Source organism: Podarcis cretensis, assembly GCF_951804945.1.
Source record: "Podarcis cretensis genome assembly, chromosome: 11".
In the NCBI taxonomy this organism is placed as follows: Eukaryota; Metazoa; Chordata; class Lepidosauria; order Squamata; family Lacertidae; genus Podarcis; species Podarcis cretensis.
The window spans coordinates 30595740-30615814 of record NC_137180.1 but is presented as its reverse complement, the minus strand read 5'-3'; the positions used below and the strand labels follow the sequence as shown (position 1 = coordinate 30615814).

The 20075-nt window shown below is 40.6% G+C and overlaps 1 long non-coding RNA gene across 1 annotated transcript in view; it reads left to right on the top strand.

Moving 5' to 3' along the window:
* The window catches only part of LOC307226859, a 469238-nt gene that overhangs the window by 56659 nt on the left and 392504 nt on the right, over nt 1-20075 (top strand). Inside the window, exon 3 of the long non-coding RNA XR_013843606.1 lies at nt 15812-16764. This is a non-coding gene — a long non-coding RNA (uncharacterized lncRNA). The remainder of the gene's footprint in view (nt 1-15811; nt 16765-20075) is intronic.

Sequence of the window (20075 nt, the reverse complement as noted above, 5' to 3'; positions counted from 1 at the left end):
GATGGTTGTGATTCAGAGACAGGTTGCCACATGCAAAAAAAGTATGTTTCAGTTATTTCAGTAAGATTTATTGCAGCAGTCACAGTTAAATGCTTGAACCTTAATGATAATTGCTACTAATCCTTCAAGAAAAATGATTAGAGTTTAATAAACCGCAAGGAGCAGCTTTTGTCATAAACTTCAGAAACATATCACAAAGGTATATTTTATTTTTTACCTCCCTTGTCTAATCATTTATTTCAGCGTACGTGTGCTGCAGAGCTTTGTAATGTAAAAGTTGGGAATATTGTGCAAAATGCGGCACACTATCTTTCTAAGTTCTCTTTCAAAGAAAGACAAAAATAGCAAATTATATTATTTTAAGTCGAGTTGTTTTGAAATTTCTACATAAAATAGGGTACAAAACCCTGAGGTAAAATGTGGACTACACTGAAGAAGGCTCAATATCTGCTGTATTTTCATGGTGGGATACACATACCTCAAAGCCCACCTGTGATAATCAGATACGTAGTCCTACAACTGCTAAAACTAAAGGAGAGACCAAGTAGAGTTCTATTTTATGGTCTCTGAGACAACCACAATAATATTGTTTTTCTAGTTGTAATATCCTGTATATTCTTCTCCCTTCCCCCTGTTTTTCAGGTTGTGTTTTTTTAAAAAATGAATAATTACTTTTTAATATTCAGGTGGTAGCCATGTTGGTCTGACGCAGTCGAAATATATAAAAAAATTTAAAAATTGTCCAGTAGCACCTTAGAGACCAACTAAGTTTGTTCTTGGAATAAGCTTTCATGTGTGCATGCACATGAAAGCTTATACCAAGAACAAACTTAGTTGGTCTCCAAGGTGCTACTGGACAATTTATTATTTTATTTTTTTATATACTTTTTAATATATAAAACATACTTGAGACAGGGCAACTATTGCTATTATTTCTTTATTCTCCTTAAAATCATTGGTGAGGAACCTGTGGTCCTTCAGATGTTTCAGAACTATAGCTCCCATCATTCCTGACTATTGAGCATGCTGGCTAGGGATGATGGGAGTTGAAGTCCAACATCATCTGGAGGTCCAAAAGTTCCCCACACCTGCTCTAAAGGCTCTTTTACAAAAACTTTTGCAGGAGAATGTGTCATATATTCAGCTCTTGGTGTAAGCATTGCATTTCTTGGGCCATGAGTAACTAGGAGTATTGGTGAGAGTAAGACTATTTGTAGGGAACTAGTTTATATTGTGCACACGGTTGCAGGTCTAGTACCATCTCAAAACCAGAGAAGATGGCTTCTTCACCAAACTGGAAGTTCAAGAGAGGTTCTCCTCTCTATAAATTATAGGATGGTGGAAAACCTACATCCTACCTTTGGTTTTCCCAGTAGTGTTGTATGGAAGTGAGAGCTGGACCATAAAGAAGGCTGATCGTCGAAGAATTGATGCTTTTGAATTATGGTGCTGGAGGAGACTCTTGAGAGTCCCATGGACTGCAAGAAGATCAAACCTATCCATTCTGAAGGAAATCAGCCCTGAGTGCTCACTGGAAGGACAGATCGTGAAGTTGAGGCTCCAATACTTTGGCCACCTCATGAGAAGAGAAGACTCCCTGGAAAAGACCCTGATGTTGGGAAAGATGGAGGACACAAGGAGAAGGGGACGACAAAGGACGAGATGGTTGGACAGTGTTCTCGAAACTACCAGCATGAGTTTGACCAAACTGCGGGAGGCAGTGGAAGACAGGAGTGCCTGGCGTGCTCTGGTCCATGGGGTCACGAAGAGTCGGACACGACTAAACAACAACCTTTGGTTATGTAGACCTGCTTACCCCCGTTGTGATGCCTGCTCATAGGTTCAGTGGTGGAGAGGACCAGCTTGACTGTACAAGAAAGCTAAGGCATTGGTTTGATTTTCAGTCACAGAAGCTTGCAATCTAAAAGTTGCTTCCCAGCACCCTCTTCATATCTGCCAGTGACTTTCAGTTCATGCACTGCTGTATGTTAGAGTAACCAAATGCCCAGGTTTGTTCATTGACTATCTTCACATTCTCTGATGAAGTCTTTGTTGCTTTCTTTTTCCTGTTGCTTTGCCTCATTCAAAAAATGAGGCTTGTGGGGGGGGGAATTATTTTTTACTTAGGGCTTGACAACTTTACAGTTTGACCTGATAAGCTTCACTTACCACTGCTTTATTGTTTATTTAATTAACTTATAGCATGCACTTATTCCAAAAAAATCCTGGATGGCAGTGATAGGAATTTCCCACCTCTAATGGTGAAAATAGTATGGAAATTGTAAAACATACATATTTAAAAGTAAGATATGTATGTACAATTGTGCGAAGCTTATTATAAGTGATTATATTTAACTGGGAATTGAATGCAGAGGAGAATAGCTCAGACTGTCACAGGAGTATGAATTTCTGGAAGGAAAGAAAGAAAGGAAAGCATGTTAAAATGTGTTTGCAGTCTTGGCCATCAGAAACTGGGCTATACTACACATAAGTATGAGTGGAGATAACTTCTTGCATGCGGTTTTACTAAAATAGCCAACAGATGAATTATCAGAACAGTTTATTTGCTGTTTGAGTTTGTACATGATGTGCTTCAACTCAACCATTTTCTATGCAGTATTTAACAGGAAGCCTTCTGGAATAATTTTCTGTGGCTTTTCAACTCTGCAACTTCCTTCCCCAAGTTCCCTGTCACATTATTAAGTGGCATTTTATGCAGAGGAAACATCAACACAACTTATTACTTAGCTGTAGTGAATTAATATATTCATGTTTATTAATTTAGAATCTTGTTTGCTATAAGCAGCATTATCACTTAGCTACAGTGATTTTCCACCTCATTTGGTATCATACTAAATTTAGCTGCATTAGTATCCCTGGTAGCTTGTCAACAAATCCTTTGAAATGTTATGTTATCTTTTGGAAGTGTAGCAAAAGTCGAAATGAGATAGATGTCAAAGGTTTTGCTTGTCTTGTGGTCATCTTGCTTTTTGTAGGCCAATCCCAAAGTCCTCTGTATTCGCACACTGTAACTGACAAAGCCCCCGAAGTCCCTCAGCGCTGCTGTTTGCAGTCTTGCTTATGTGGTATGAAATTGATTATTACTCCTATCCCTCTGGCTCCAACTTTGAAACTGCATAAATAGTATTGGATTTCATGTTCATTTTCCTATTTCAGAGAGGGCCTCTCAGATGCCAGATGCTTCCTGATAACAACCAAATCAGTGATACATCCCTTAAGCTATAGTTGTGTTACTAGCCCTTTCAGGACTTATTTCATCTAACGCCCATGCAATGTATAGCCTTTTGGAAGGGGATAAATAAACCCAAAGTCTCCAGTTTACAGCAGTGCTTTGTAGCTGTTGAAATATATGCATTGTCCATTAGAAGAAAGAAGAACCAGCACGGACTCACGTTACTGTGTTTTTCCTTTCCTGAGACTATGGGCTGTATCAAATGCTGCAGCTCCACTGGTGCCAGGGATGCCCATGCACAGCAGAACATCCTCTTCCTTTTCTGTCCCCACCAGCCCCCTGTGCACCTCCAAACTCAGCTCTGGAGTGTTGGGGGAGTCCTCTGGGGCAGATCTTGTGAGTGCATGGAGGGAACAGAGGTAGCAGAAGTCCCGCTTTGCTGTTGTAACCCTGCTGGTGCAGCACTGAATACAATCCCATAGGTTATCAGGTTTTCCCCTGTTGAATTTTTAAATCCAGAATAAACAATTGAGCCTGCCTAGGGCTGCAGTCCTTACACATTGGGGCAAGTCTTTGAGAGGAGTTACTTGTGAGTAAGCATGCATATGGTGCTGGAGGAGACTCTTGAGAGTCCCATAGATTGCAAGAAGATCAAACCTATCCATTCTTAAGGAAATCAGCCCTGAGTGCTCACTGGAAGGACAGATCCTGAAGCTGAGGGGTCTGGTCCATGGGGTCATGAAGAGTCGGACACAACTAAAGACTAAACAACTACAACAAGCATGCATAGGATTCCGTTGTGAATTAAATGAAGGACTGGCATTTGTGTTGGCAAGAAAGAGGTGAATCCTGGATATCTTCATCTGTCTAGGACAGCTGCTTTCAAATAAGAGGCAGGGAACAGATGCATACAGACATATTGAAAATCCATGTATGAAGGAACCAAAGAATACCTCAAAGAATCCATGGCGGGAGGGGAGGGGAATGACTGCTCCTCTGTCCTCCTTTCCTCTACCCTTTTCTGTGCTTGTCCCTTCTCTTCAAGAAGTGCCAGGCAATTGTTTCTGACCTACTCTCACCCCATAGTAACTACATGCTCTTGGTATGGGAAACATTGCTTGAGGTCATACATGGTTTTAGGATTTTCTTTCTAGTCTTGAGGGCTGGAAATGTTGCAAATAAAAACTGCCCAGAGAAAGCTTTTAGTTAAAGTGACACTGAGGCTAGGTATTTGTAAACAGGATTGGTAGAAGGGAAGGATGTTATCTTACTATTGGGCTGCATGAGAGAAAGAAATGACAAGAAAATGCTCGCAGGAGAAATATATGCCATGCTAAATGCTGGAATAAAATGAAGTGTTGAATTCTGGAGAGTCTCTGTAACATATGGGGAACACAGACTCCTACCTATGTAGCTGAGACTTTTAAGAAAAAGAATAGATGATATTTCCCCTAGTAATCCAGAGTTATTGTTGTTTGCAGACAGAGTCTATGGAAATTGAGTTGTGTAGGAGGCAGCAATAGATTATGAAATATCTATCAAAAGATTCAGCATGTGGGTGATAGTTTCTCTTTGATTGATGTTGTCGGCTCAGGGGGTAGAATATCCCAAGATGGATGGATGTAATTATTCATGCACAGGTGTGCACTTTGCTGCATGCATGTTAGCAAATCAGGTAATTATAAGTAGGCAGGATTAGAGAAGCGCTTTGCTAGGTAAGTGTGTGCAATGTCTAGTGCAGAACTACTTACCCATTTAATATTTTAGCATTGTAGACAGAGGTCAAGCCTATAAAATGTGATCCTCAGAACCAGGTGATACAAGTAGTACTGCCACTCAACTCCCAGTTTGTTTCTTTTATAAAAATAATAATAATTAAAGAAGCACTTTCTTATCCCATGAGCCTGCTTGATCTCTCACATGATCTGGAGAGGTCCTGTTGAGTGAACCACCCAGCTCTCAATATAAGGCTCTCTTGATTGCAGCAGTCAGGACACAATCTAATACTTGAGGTATGCCAGCTAAGGGGCTTAGGATTTGACACCTGTCCCATTATATTGACAGAATGCCAGATATCTTGCTGGCTATGACAGATATGCTGGTGGAACGCCCTCATTATTCCAGTGGAACACTCAGTCAGAAAGCTGGTGGAGACACAGCAGCAGGAAGGGTGCAAGAGGGTGCTCTTCTTTCTTCCAACCACAAAGAAAGCCTGCTACTGCTTCAAATGGTAGCTCGGCAGCATCCTCCAAGTGTGTTCCTCCAGGAACAGAATGCCCCTGACAAGGATGCAACACCTGGAGTTGCAGCAAGACTTTTTTTCTATTAAAAGGTGGTGGGAGGACACAACATTTAGCTACCATGCAAAAGTCAGCAATTCTTAACATCCCTACCCCCAAAATAAATATTAATACAGTCTTCAAGGGACTAACACATTTGGTCAGGGCCAGCTACTTTGGACCACCACTAACTAAAGCTCATTTGATTTAACAAGCACCTTGAATTTTGTTTCAAAAGTCTGACTCGGGCAAACTTTCCCCATACCCTGGTGATTTCTAAAAGTTCTGCTGCATACCAAGTTGGTGAACTGTTAGACCTTCTGCCATCCAAGACATTATCCTTGATGAGCATGCTGACCTGTTGTACATTACAAGAGATCTGACTGGACAAGCTGAGAGGAGGTTTTTTGTCTCACTTGTGCCCACCAGGATTTCAAATCCCCAAGCAAACTGACTTGGGGAGTTTGAGTTGCAGTAATCTTTCATGAATCCATTGCCCTGTCCAGTTGGTCATGTTTAGCAGTTTCCAAGTGCACCTCTTGAAACAAATTCGGGATTCTGCTGTATTGCTCATCCTACTGCCCAATTGTTTCTATTCTTGAGCTGGCAGAGGTGGTTTCAGCTTTGATGTTGGGACTCACCTGGGCTACTTGTTGGGATGATTTCAATGTTTGTGCCAAGACCCTCTCATATGGGTCAGATCAAGAGTGCATGGTTTTCATGATCGCCATTGTTCTATTGCAACTGGTGCATGACCCCACCTCTGTTGTGAAGCACACTCGTAGACTTCACAGGTGATGATTTGGGGGTGGAGGAGTTGAGAATAACTGATGGATATAATCTGACTCATAGTTTTGATTCCTACTACTTTGCTGCTGTACTTGTAACTGAATTTTATTTTCAATATATTTTGAGATATTCCTTAAATGTATTTTGTTGGAAGCCACTGTGAGTGTCACATTTGTGGCACATAAATAATGTTGTAAATAAAGTTGCAGCATAAATGTGCATTCAAATTAGAGAAGTTTAGTACTTTCTTTGTTGTTTAATTGGTTTTACTTGGTGAGTAACAGTGATTCAGCCAAAACTGAGTGCACATAGGTTCAGCTGGTATCACTGGGAGAGAAATCAATTGGCTGCTCAATTTTTTTTTTTACCTTAACTGGATAATGTCACAATCTAGTAACACAGTTATATTCTCAAGCCTACACTGCACCTAGTTTTATACTTCTTTCCAGCACGTCTGTCATTATTTCCGATGAGTAAGAAATGAATTCACACTTGTAGAAGTCCTATCAGTACCACTAGTTCACTAGCCTCTCACCTCCGGGGTTCAATTTCAAGAAGAGGTTACAATTAAAAATAACTTGGATCGCATGCAGTCCTCCATCTGTGTGCACCATGATAACGACTGTCGTGTGTGTCACAATTGTCAGTGTCTCCTTAGTGCAGTTATAGGAAAGGAATAACAGGGGTTCTTTCACAGGTCAGAGAAAAGGTATATTACCCGAGCTTTGGAGCAAATCTTCCACTCTGATTTGTTTCAGGTCAGAGCTGTTAAGATCTTTCACATTTATGAGTTCTTACATTCACTTGCCCACTGAAAAGGAGGTGCAGCTGGGAACTCATTGACTCCAAGTGCAAGAGTGTTCCCTTTCCCTGTGTGGAACTTTCACTAGCTTTTAGTTATTATGGCTTGCAGTAGTTTCCTCTCCACTCCCCTAAAGAGCAAAATGAGGACTGAGCATGTGAGCGTTCCGGCTGACAGGAGCAGCAAGCATGGAAGCGTTGCACTCTTTTTGTATCTCCCTATAGGTCTCTTAATTTAACGTGTTCATAAGAGTTGCGATTATGGAGATTATAAACAGCAGGTTCCTTGAAAGTACATACCACTTATTTTAATAGGACTTGCTCACAAGTATATAAAGGATTGAAGATGTTCTGTGCAATCCTATACATGCTTACTTGCCCAGGCAGGTGCATTATATGACCCATGAGAGCAGCAAAATAACCAGACTGTACAATGGTGATGGAATAAAATCTGGTCAATTTTTTATTGACAGCAGCAGGAAGGGCAAGGGTTGGCATAGCATTGGGTCCCAGGACCAGTTCTTCATTCCACAAGCCCCATGTTGATGGAATGGACCCACTGGGTTTGGATCGCTTCCATACCTGTACTACATGAGTCGGCCAGTGTTGAACCTGGCCGTGATGCAAGCCAAGCAAGCAAGGTCTCACTGGGGGACCAGGATGCAGATTCTAACTAGGTAGATACTGAACCCATGCTTTGGTTTGCCATGGGCAATCCCCCACTCAGGCCCCTTATGGGAGCGCTCATACTATGTTGATCCTGACCAATGCTATTTCCACCCTCTTACAAACATTTTCTTCCGCCTAACAAAGCAAAGCCATAATTTCACTGAGGGAGAGGTGAAAAAAGACTCCAACCAAGTGCCAGTCAGGTTGAGAGGGGCGGGGGGAACATTTCTGGCCCCGTCAACCAGTGACCCAAATTGCTCAGTGAAGGCTCTAACCCAAAGGTGGGTGGGCGGGAAGCTCTCAAAGCAAAATGGCTGTGAGATCCAGGGGAAGCAGCCTTATATAGGCTCCCCCCCCCCACTAAAGCTCATGGGACAGTTTTTCCCATGAGCCCATCACACAGAGAAGATACTGGGCAAAACCTTGCTCAGTATTTTGCTGCAATCTATGGGCCACAGTGCCTCAGGACAAAGGCGCCCCATGTTTATTGGGCACAGAACAAAACTTAGAAGGACTTCCAATTAAGTTCAATCCGATTTATTCCTAAGTAAATGTGGATAGCATTGTAGTTATTTTTTTTCATGTTTATGTTGAACAGCTGCAGGCAACAGCAGTATGTAACACTAGTTTAAGGGAAATGGGTTATCAGTTAATGCATCATCTTAGCTCACTATAACTTGGATTCTGCCATTTGTGAAAATATAAACAACATATCCCATTAAGTATGCAAATCACCAGCAATCCTCAAATTTGTGTTATAATTTGAATGTGGCTCTCAGAACAACATTCTCAAAACCCAATCAGTTGAAAACTTGCCATTATTTAATTGACTGATGAATAGATTGGATTAAATGTTAATGTAAACTATGCATTATGTTAGAGCACCCAAGATCATATTTGACCAGGGTCATAGTGGAAGTGGCAGGACTCTTACCCCTTTCCCTGAATGTTGCATGAGCCCATGATCCAGGTCAACCTCCTAGAGCTGCTGTTAGAATCAGAGAACTGCAGAGTTGGAAGGGACCACAAGGGTCATCTAGTCCAACCCCTGCAATGCAGGAATCTTTTGCCCAACGTGGGGCTTGAACCCACAACCCTGAGATTAAGAGTCTCCTGCTTTATTGACTGAGCTATTTCAGAGTGGGTGGTGGGGATATGAGCTTAAAAACTGAAGCCCACAAGTTTGCTTCTTTGTGACTAATGGTAGTGTGTGTGTGTGTGTGTGTGTGTGTGTGTGTGTGGTTATGGTGTGTGGGACAAAGGGGTTAGGCCTCCTCCTTTGTGCTGGCCACTGTCAAAGTCTCTCATATAGATGATTTCATAAATGGGAAATTATGTTGGGGCCTCCAAAGAAGGAGCTCCAACATAACATAGCAATCTAATTTGGCCCTTAGTAGATCTTGGATTTTTTCTGAGACAGCTAACAAGTCGTAGAGTTGGGTTCAAACCCTTCTGTGAACTTAAATAGGTGTTACTCATATAGGTGTGTATATTTATGAACTGCCAGTTCTTTTAATAAGGAAAAGGAGTTTTGGGACACATAGTTTTGGTGGAAAAAGCCAGGAGAGGGGGGAAGAATGTTCAGCATTTCCCCTACATGTTGTTTCCCCATTCCAAATCGCCCTCCTGCATATGCTGTTCCTCCTGTTGCATTGCAGAGATGTGTTCAAACATGAATCTCGAATCCTCCTGTGAACATTCAGCTGGAAGAAAGCTTTGGAATGGAGAACTAGTGATACTTCCCCCTTGTTTCTGCTAAAAAAGCTGCAGTATCCCAAAACTGCTTGAAATATGCAGATAGGTAAAGGACCCCTGGATGGTTAAGTCCAGTCGAAGGCGACTATGGGATTGTGGCGCTCATTTTGCTTCAGGCCGAGGGAGCCGGTGTTTGTCCACAGACAGCTTTCCGGGTCATGCGGCCAGCATGACTAAACCGCTTCTGGCACAACAGAACATGGTGACGGAAACCAGAGCACACGGAAATGCCGTTTACCTTCCCACCACAGTGGTACCTATTTAACTACTTGCACTGGCATGCTTTTGAACTTCTAGGTTGGCGGAAGCTGGGACCGGGCAACGGGAGCTCACCCCGTCACAGGGATTCGAACCGCCGACCTTCTGATTGGCAAGCCCAAAAGGCTCAGTGGTTTAGACCACTTATGCAAAGCCCTGAACTGACCGGTTTTTTCCTGTTGCCTCTGGACTTTGGGTGACATATATGCTATGCATGTATATCTGCAGATACAGTACCTGCTTGAGGTAGCTGCCTAGAGAAGATTTCCAAGGCCTTGAAACACTGCAGTCAGTCCAAGTTACTGAGACTTCAGTACTTCCAGGTCAAATGGACTAATGGTCTCAATAGAAAACCTTGCCTCAAATCATGAGATCTAGTTCACTGTTTATGATTTTCTACTCTGCTATTTAAAATGCTTTAATACTCTTTTAAAAACAAAAACAAAAAAACCTTCTACCTTTAGTTAAGACACTGTGCCAATTGTACAGAGCTACATTTCTTTAAAGGTCTTGTGGGTGCTAGATGGATAAGCAGATTGGCAGGTGCAGTATTATACAGAGCCCCATTAAAGTAGGTGGTTATATTATTAGTATTAGTACTTTCTGAAATTGCATGCCTTTTAAAAATAAAATGGATTATACTATTACTTGTCCTCTTTTAGCAGATGTATTTAATGTTTTAGTTATGAAATATTTGATGGGGGAAAACTCACCAGGGAGATTCTTGGCACTTGAAATTAAGTTCACTTGCAAGGTGGAGAAAGAATTTTAATAATTGCAGCAAAGGCAATTTGATACATTCCTAGCAATAAGTATGCCTGTGACACCATGCTCACTGCCACAAATCAGACTAAGGACTCTATTCATGAATGAGTCATGTCCCGCTTATCCTCCATTTTTATGTGGTGTAAATTTAATGGAAAGATCAGGTAGTGTGTCTTTTCTGTACTAGAACATAGCTCTCTTGACTTCTGTTTATAACAATAACCTTTTTATTAAAAGCGTGTCTCCGTTAAAGAGATCATTTGTACAAATTCAGTGTTGGTTGTAGTAGTAGTAGTAATAATAGTTGTTGTTAAAAAACACTTTTATATTTATTTACAGCAAGCTCTCCTAGGTAAGAACGTTAGTTTATAAACTGGGATTTGCACATAATCTATAACCATGAAGGTGTCCTGACGTCTGCATATAAAAACTCTTTCACTTTCCCCTGCTTTGTTCTGTTCCTTCAGAACTTAATAAGAGCTTACAAATCCTCCCAAAGGCCTATCTAGGTTATCCCCCTATATCCCACAGCTGCCAGCCAGATGCCTGTGGGAAACCAACAAGCAATAGCCCTCTCCTGTGGTTGTTTTCCAGCTACGGGTATTGAGAGACTTTCAGCCTCTGATCCTGAGGTGGCATATAGCCATCATAATTGGTAGCTGTTGATAGCGTTACCCTCCATGAATTTGTGTAATCTCTTTTAAAAGCCATCTAAGTTGGTTTCTATCACTGCATCTCCTGGTAGAAAAGTCAACAATTTAACTATGTCTGCCCTGAATCTTCCAGCACTTAGTCTCTTTGGATGACCCTCGGGTTCTAGCATTAGGGGAGGAAGAAAAACTTAACGCTATCTACTTTCTCCACATCATGCTTCCCCCACTCCCATTCACCATACATAACATTTCTTTTCATACAGTACTTTCTCCAGATAATTTTGGGTGCCTTTTTCTGCATTTTTTCCAGCTCTACAGTATGGTGTTTTTTTTTAGGAAGCAGAACTGTCCACAGGATTACAAGTGTGATCGCACCATAGGTTTGCATGAAGATATTACAATATTGGCAGTTTCCTTTTCAGTCCCTTTTCTAACTCTTCTCTAGCATGGAATTTTCTAACATTTTCATAGCTGCCTCACACAAGGCCCGTCATTTCCACCAGAACACCACAGTTTCTTTCCTGATTAGGCACTGCCAGTTCAGACACCATCCATGTATACTTTAGGATTTAAAAGTGGTGCGATGTATTAACTATTTGTAACCCACTGTGGAAATAATTATTCTGAAGATGTAGGCTCTAACGTATTGGTGAGTTTTTGGATATTTGGGATTGTGGCTGTTGTATAACAAAATTATGTGGCTGCAAGGAACTAAATTGTTACGTACCCTCCAAAATTTCTCCAAGGAAAATAGGGATGACCTATTCCATGTTAATAATAATAACAATAATAATAATTTTATTATTTATAACCCGGACATCTGACTGGGTTGCCCCAGCCACTTTGGGCAGTTTCCAACATGCATAAAAACATAATAAAGCACCAAACATTAAAAAACTTCCCTAAACAGGGCTGCCTTCAGATGTCTTCTAAAGGTTGTATAATTATTTATCTCCTTGGCTCTGGTGTCATATAACTCCATACCCTCCAACATTTCTCTGATGAAAATAGGGACGTCCTAAGTAGCGCTGCAGGTGGCGCTGTGGGTTAAAGCCTCAGCGCCTAGGACTTGCCGATCGGAAGGTCGGCGGTTCGAATCCCTGCGGCGGGGTGCGCTCCCGCTGCTCAGTCCCAGCGCCTGCCAACCTAGCAGTTCGAAAGCACCTCCGGGTGCAAGTAGATAAATAGGGACCGCTTACCAGCGGGAAGGTAAACGGCGTTTCCGTGTGCGGCTCTGGCTCTGGCTCTGGCTCTGGCCAGAGCAGCGATGTCACACTGGCCACGTGACCCGGAAGTGTCTCCGGACAGCGCTGGCCCCTGGCCTCTTAAGTGAGATGGGCGCACAACCTCAGAGTCTGTCAAGACTGGCCCGTACGGGCAGGGGTACCTTTACCTTTACCTAAGTAGCGCTGTGGGTTAAACTACAGAGCCTAGGACTTGCCAATCAAAAGGTCGGCGGTTCAAATCCCCGCAATGGGGTGAGCTCCCGTTGCTCGGTCCCAGCTCCTGCCAACCTAGCAGTTCGAAAGCACGTCAAAGTGCAAGTAGATAAATAGGTACCGCTCTGGTGGGAAGGTAAACGGTGTTTCCGTGCGCTGCTCTGGTTCGCCAGAAGCGGCTTAGTCATGCTGGCCACATGACCCGGAAGCTGTAAGCTGGCTCCCTTGGCCAATAAAGCGAGATGAGCGCCGCAACCCCAGAGTTGGTCACGACTGGACCTAATGGTCCAGTCTTTACCTAAGGAAAAGAGGGACATCCCAGGATCAAATCAGGAACTGGGATGGCTTTTGTAAATCTGGGACTGTCCCTGGAAAATAGAGACACTTGCAGAGTCTGCTGTCCAGAGATCCATATGTGCTCAGATGAGCACATGAGCCTTCTGTCATTCAGTACTGTATATTATGTAGGCCCTCTTCTGCACAAAAATCTGTCTCCTCAATGGAATTGAATGGAAAACCAGGGTGGACAACACAGCATCCCTCACAGAAACCATTTTGTTACTCTGTCAGCATACTTTGTCACTATGGCTTGTTCAGTCACTGGAGACACTCTTTTGCTCCGGTATTATAACTTTTATTTTATTTATTTGAGGCATTTATAGGCTGCCTTTCATAATATCTATCCCAGGGTGGTTAAAGAGCAATCATTTACACACGCTGAAGAGCCAACAGGTACGCACTGAGTTCTTGTTTTTGTTTTGCTGGCTCTCTGCAACAAATCACTAAGCCCTCCTGAGTTGAGAAAGTAGTTGGCAGATGAGATGGGGGTGGTGCTGTAAGTGAACAAAAAATAAAATCCCAACAGCATATGTAGATCTGGTGAGTGTGTTGTTTTTGGCAAACCCTGCTTGTGAGTATTTCAAGACAGCTTGACAGACTATAGGGGATTAGTTCACGCATACCTTTGAGTCTGCATACCGAAAGCCTTTTAGTAGAGAATTTTTATTATAGCTGTAAACCCTTGGAAAAGTTGCCAATTAGCTGAAAAGCATTATCTGGCTTTGTCCATCTTCTTTTCCTTCAGTTTACAGAAATATAGTAATAAGATAATATATATGTTGTACTCTTTACTGCAAGATACCCACAGAGGTGCCTGGTACTAAATTGTGCTGAAAAGTTGCTGAATAGTATCTGGGTGTTCACAATGCCTCTTTTATGTGCATTGATTAATTTTATATTCTTTGCGCCATAAATCAAGGTAATAAGGAACATTTCCAAATGTGCCACTGAAAGTACCTTTTGCACTACCTTTGTTCTATTTAGAACCTTGTTTGTATTATATACTGCAGAACAAGCTGATATACAGTTGTAGGTCTAGGGATGTGCAAGTCTCTCTTAGCACTCTTAACATGGTCAGATTATTACTGTGTTCTCTGATTCGACTTGATGTGTTCAAGGATCTTCTCTGATCTGAAAGGTCAGCTGCTTTTAGATGTGCACCAGCAGAATACTAATACTGTCCTTATTCAAATTACCTGGTACAGTACTTATTAAATTGATGGCCTTGTGCTCTAATTTAATACTGCCGTTGTTCAGAGACGGGTCACAGCTGCACTCTGTGCTGAATTAGGTGGATCTGAGGCAAAGTTCAAGCAGAAACCATGGTTTTGGGCTGCATTTTCCCACTAAATTAGCAGTCAGATGCAGTGTATAATTAATTAGCACAAACCAGGGAAAGCTTGTCATTTAATAAGCCTTTTTCATTTCCACATTACACAAACAGTGGGAATTGATCCATTAAGTGCCTGGCTATTAATGCTGTTTAATGTATGTCTGGTTGCTAAATTGAGATGTCTAGTTACATACATACATTCAGTTTTCAAGAGCTCCTCACAGATTGCTCAGCGATTGCTGAGATTTTAAGTCATGTTCTACAAATCAATACCAGCTTATGAACATAGTTGGCTCAGACAGAAAGATCTAAAATGTTAGGCGTTGCTTGGTTTGAAAACATTATGTCTGAAAGATGGTCCTGATACACTGTTTTTGTCTTTTTTTTTTTAAAAAAAAATCTGTTTACTATTATTGAATATAGTGTTCATTAATGATTAAACTTTGAGAACCATTCAAGTCATGACAAGAGCATAGAGAATTATCCGTATTTATGTTACAGAAGAGGTGAGGCAGGTGAACAGCTTAGAAATTGCACATAATTCTAAAACGATCCTAAAATGATTACCTCCATTGGCTGCAATCCAGAAGGGAACACGAGCACCACCTGCACATTTTCGGAGTGTTATACTCTCACCATCTGCCCTTAGAATATTCCAAAGATTCTTTTAAAGTGTCACTGCATTTCAAAAGCAGTTTGGCGGGGGTGAGGGGGCAGTCAGCATGAGAGGGATGTTCTGTGCAGTAGTAGTTTGGCCTCTTTGCTTCTTTCCTAAGCTGATGAATGTTAATTTTAGCTTTATGTTGAAACATATCCTCCAATTTCTTGGAAGTGATCTCCCCCTGCAAAAGAGGCTTCTGTTTTTCTCCCACATTCTCAGGGTGCTTTGGATTTTGATAGGTTCAGGGTTGAGCTTTCTTTAACACTGTGAGGTGAGACATGCAGGTATAGGGTGGTACATAAATTAAATAAAATTCTGTGTTTTTCTTTCAATGAAACATTTATTGTGTGCTCTGCCCCCAACCATGGCTGAAAACCCTCATGGGAGGAGTTCATAGAAATCATAAAACTGAAGAGCTGGAAGGCACCACGAGGGTCATCTAGTCCAACCCCCAGCAATGTAGGAATCTTTTGCCCAATGTGGGGCTTGAACCCCCAACTCTGAGATTAAGTGTCTCATGCTCTACCAACTGATGAAGTGTTCGCCTGGACTTTAATTGAAGCAACATGATAAGTTAGGGGAGGCTGGTTACTATATACACCAGATTGGTGGTGGTAGCTGAGTAGGGTACAAGTACACATTACTTGTCTAGAGAGCTATATTGCAAAATTTGGAGCAGTGCAAATATTAAAGATACTGTAGCTGAATTTTGGTTCATGTGTTGTTTCAGGAAGTACAAATGGAGTAGGTTTGCCTTCAAATGTGAACTGAGATGAACTGAATTTCTCCTCCATCGATAACAGATGGGCACACTGATTTTGTTTTTAAGGAAAGTTCTTCCTTTTGCCCCCCCCTTTAATTTCACACTGATTTCTAGGTGCACAGTATACAGCCTCTCTGCAATCCCATACTTACATGAAAAGTCACCTGAGGACAGGATGCTCAGGAACCCAGGAAGGCGGTAGAAGTAGACCACTGGAGATATGACTGGCAGAATGAAAGACTCACAGAGGTCTTGGCCATCTTGAAAGAAGGTAAGCACAACAGAAACACTATACCACCATGAAAATTTCATCAACATTTTCTCTCTGCTTTGCTAATTTTTAATATAATTTCTTTTCTCATCAGTTGATGGAGAATGGTTAAGAAAGCACATAATTTTTTTCCCAGACACAGCTCTCATATGTTTATTCATTGATGCCATAAATACTGCCATGCTACATCAGGCCAGTGCTTTTTTTCTTAAAAAAATGTTTAGGGGTACTCTCATTTTTCACTTAAGAAAATCACCATTTTATAGTTCAAATCAGGAAAAATAAATACAGTAAATGGACAAAAGTGCAAAGAACATGCATTACCTCATGATGATGAAAAATAGTAATTTTCCTACTCATATTGAAATACTGCCCCTCAGTGAGGCCAAATTTTCATTAGTAAAGCCCTGCACATCCACATTCCACACTGCTTCACACATTAAACACTTGCTTCCGTCTGAGACTCAGGAAACACCGGGAATGGAAATGAAGCCGACATCGGAGGTGGTAACAATGAAACTGACCAATCACTGTGCTAGATTCCAACTCCTACTTCACACATTAAATGCTCACTTCCGTTTGAGACTCAGGAAACACCGTGACAGGAAATGAAGCTGCCATCGGGGATAGCAACAGAACTGATGATTCACCATGCTAGAGAAGAAACTATTTTATTATTTTTTAATTAGTTTCTTCTCCCGTTAGATTCACAAAATGTTTAGGGGTATGCGTACCCCTGCATCCCTCCAGGAAAAAAGCACTGCATCAAGCTGATAATCACCTCCAGTAACCTCAGGTAAGGGGTGTTTCCTTAGGCAAAGCATGATGGTGTGTATTTGTATTTGCCATCCTTGGCTGAGACTCAGTACTTGGTAATCAGAACATTTGGTCATCATAGCTAATGACTACTAATAGGATTCATTTTATTTGGGTCTTTTTAGAGGAATGCAAAAACCTAACCCAACAGCCTGTAGCATATTAGCATTCTTATTAACCTGGGATTCAAATACCCCACTCAGCCATGAATCACACTAGGTGACTTGGGACCTGTCGCTCACTCTCAACCACTGTGGCATTTGCCCTCCTATATGTGTGACATCATACTGGGTTCATAGGGAAAGGGCTAACTAATTGTAAAATGACTAAACAATGGGAACCCAGGGGGCAGAGTTAACTGTGTATAAGGTTTATGCACAGAGGGGTTTTTTAGGGAGTTAGAGTTACTGAGAAGCCAGTCTGGAGTTAGAAGAGAGAAATAAGAAAAGTCTGTGGGTTGGGCTAGTCTGGTGGGAGAGAGTGAGAGAATTTGTTAAGATGAGTCAGTCAAACAGTTGAGATAATCAGTCAGAAGGTATTAGGAAGGTATAGGCCGGTAAAGAAACTAAATTTAAGATACTGACAGGAATATTATATGAGAAACCATAAACTTGTTAATGTTTGTAAAATAAACTTGTTTTTTTGGTTCACTTTTAACGACTGACTGGACTCAGTGTTTTACCAGAGAATAACTGGTTGGTGGCAGCAGGGAAGCAAGCACAGTGGTGGCACAAGGATCAATAGACAGGTGGTTTTTTATTTTATTTTTTTAAAAAATAATTTTTATTAAGTACAAATTAGAAAACATACATATTCACAACAAAAGAAAAAACAAAAGAAAAAGAAAATACATCTAACCAAGGAAAAAGAATAAGAGAATATTTTGTCTCTTTTCATATTTACAGTTATTTATACCTCTATAAAATGCTATTCACAATAAAGCAGTGAAATGAAAGATAAGATATCAGAAAAAAGAAAAAAAGAACAAAGAAAGAATAAAAAAGAAAAAGAAAAAGATCATAAGTGAAAAATTTTAAAAGTAGATAAGTACTCACAATACATAGCCGTTTCCCATCTATATTTATATTCAATTGTATAATTTCATCTTGTCCTTATCTACCTTAAATAATTTTTTTTTTTAATAAGAAAAAGACTTCCACCATTTACTTCGCGCGTTTTTAATAATCCGTTTGTCAGAACCTCTGTTCTTCATATTTTCCCTTCAGATTACCTTAATGTCTCATTTTGTATTTTTTATATTACGCACAAGATTATTCTAAACACAACCAGATTTTTGTGGTTGAGCTCTGGTTTTGTAAATAATCATTTAAGCACTCCCATTGCTTCATAACCATAGTTTTGGATTTTCTCCTTATTATATCCGTCAATTTTGCTAATTCCAGGTACTCGTAAAGTTTCCCCAACCATTCTCTTTTTGTTGGGATGCTGTCTTCTTTCCAATAGCTAGCAATTAAAATTATTGCCACTGTTGTCGCGTATAGAAATAAGTTAGTTTTATCTTTTGAGATATCTTTATCTAGAATTCCTAATAGTTATCCCTCTGCCTTTTTTGTGTGTGATATCCTTATCAATTTTTTTATTTCGTCATGGATCATGTCCCAAAAGGTTTTAATCTTTGGGCAGGTCCACCACATGTGGCATAACGTACCTTTTGTTCTGTTACATTTCCAACATTTCCAATAGATCAATAGATAGTTAAACGTCCGGGGACCCTGTGTGATCGCCACAACCACCTTGAGCTCCTTGGTGGAAAAAAGATGAGATACAAATGCAATAATTAAAGAATAGAAATAAATTCAGTAGACGTCCATTTGGTGGTGCATTTCCTGCCTCGGTCACAAAGGACATTTGAAGGACTCTAAAGCCAGAAAGGACAAGGAATGCAGCAGATTTTTTTGCAGAGGAATGGGATCTTGCATTGGTTCATCTAAGGTGGGGATTTGAATGCCAGGGACTAAGAGTTTGGAATTTCATATTCCACTTCCAACTATGCCATCATAAGTACAAGTAAAGTTATGGAAAGCAAAAATAATAATAAAATAACTTCTTGGGTTGTACTGAATTGTTAATTTGTTTGAACACAAATAGTAATTGCACACTGATGTGCAGAATGATAACTTGATTTTTGACAAATGGTGATACATTTATGTAATGGTTGTTTAAAAGTTATTTAGGCAAACTTTCTTTGAAAAATGTGTTGCAGAGTGGCACATGTTCAGAAATATCTCACAAAAGGCAAACAATTTAAAAATATTCTATAATCCTTTCACTGCTATTAAGAATTGTCAGAAGATTTAGCATCAAGTAGTCTGGCTGAATTGACCTTAAAGTTGATGTGAGCAGTACTGAGGAAGATTATGAAGTGATTTTGGGGGCATGTCTTCTGTAAACACCTTTTGTTCTTCTGTCAATACAAGGTTCAAAGAGCATCTGATGCTACGATAGAAAGGAACGTCATCATTCTTAGGTTGAAGCCAAGGTTTATGGAAAGCTGCGTTGGGATGAGTGACAGGTTAAGAAGAAAGACCTTAAGTCCTTTTCCCACAACCCCTTTAGTGTAAAACCAGAAAGGATTTTTTCTTTCTTTGACTCTCTTAGATTAGTGATGCTGCTCTGCAACTCTCGTGGCTCCTCAAAAATCACAATGAGGACTTTCGTTTAGTTTCAGGGTCCTGATTTGGATGGTTTAGAAAGTTAAAGAAATGTGGCATAGAGAACTTGTATAAGATAGTGGTACATTTGGTACCATTGTGGGTATATAAACTTGATGGCCATTGGCAAGCATCTGAAAAGTAAACTAGAGCTGGAGTACAAAAGAGTATAAAGTAGGAATTAAACATATTGTTGCAAAATAACACAGCACAGTTCTATGTATGTTTACTTGGAATTAAGTCCCACTGGGTTCAGTGAGGTTTACTTCCAGCGAAGTGTGTATAGCAAACATTGTATCCTTAAACAATTTTGGATTATTAGCTTGCAGTTCTACTAACTGCAAAAGTATCAAAGTAAATACTAGCAATGTACAAGCATATGCAGAGTGATAAGTATGTGTACAGACTCATTCCCCCCGCCACACACATATAAAGCTTCTTTGCTGGGCATTTTACAACTCACTAGTCGTCTTTTGTATCAGAAAATTAGAAATATACATGAAATCAATCCAATCAGAGCAAATCCAGAATCTTCTATTAATATTTTCTGGCCACTTTTCATCATTTTGGAGCACACTTTTAAATAATCTGTATAAGATATGGCAATAGGAGCAGTAGA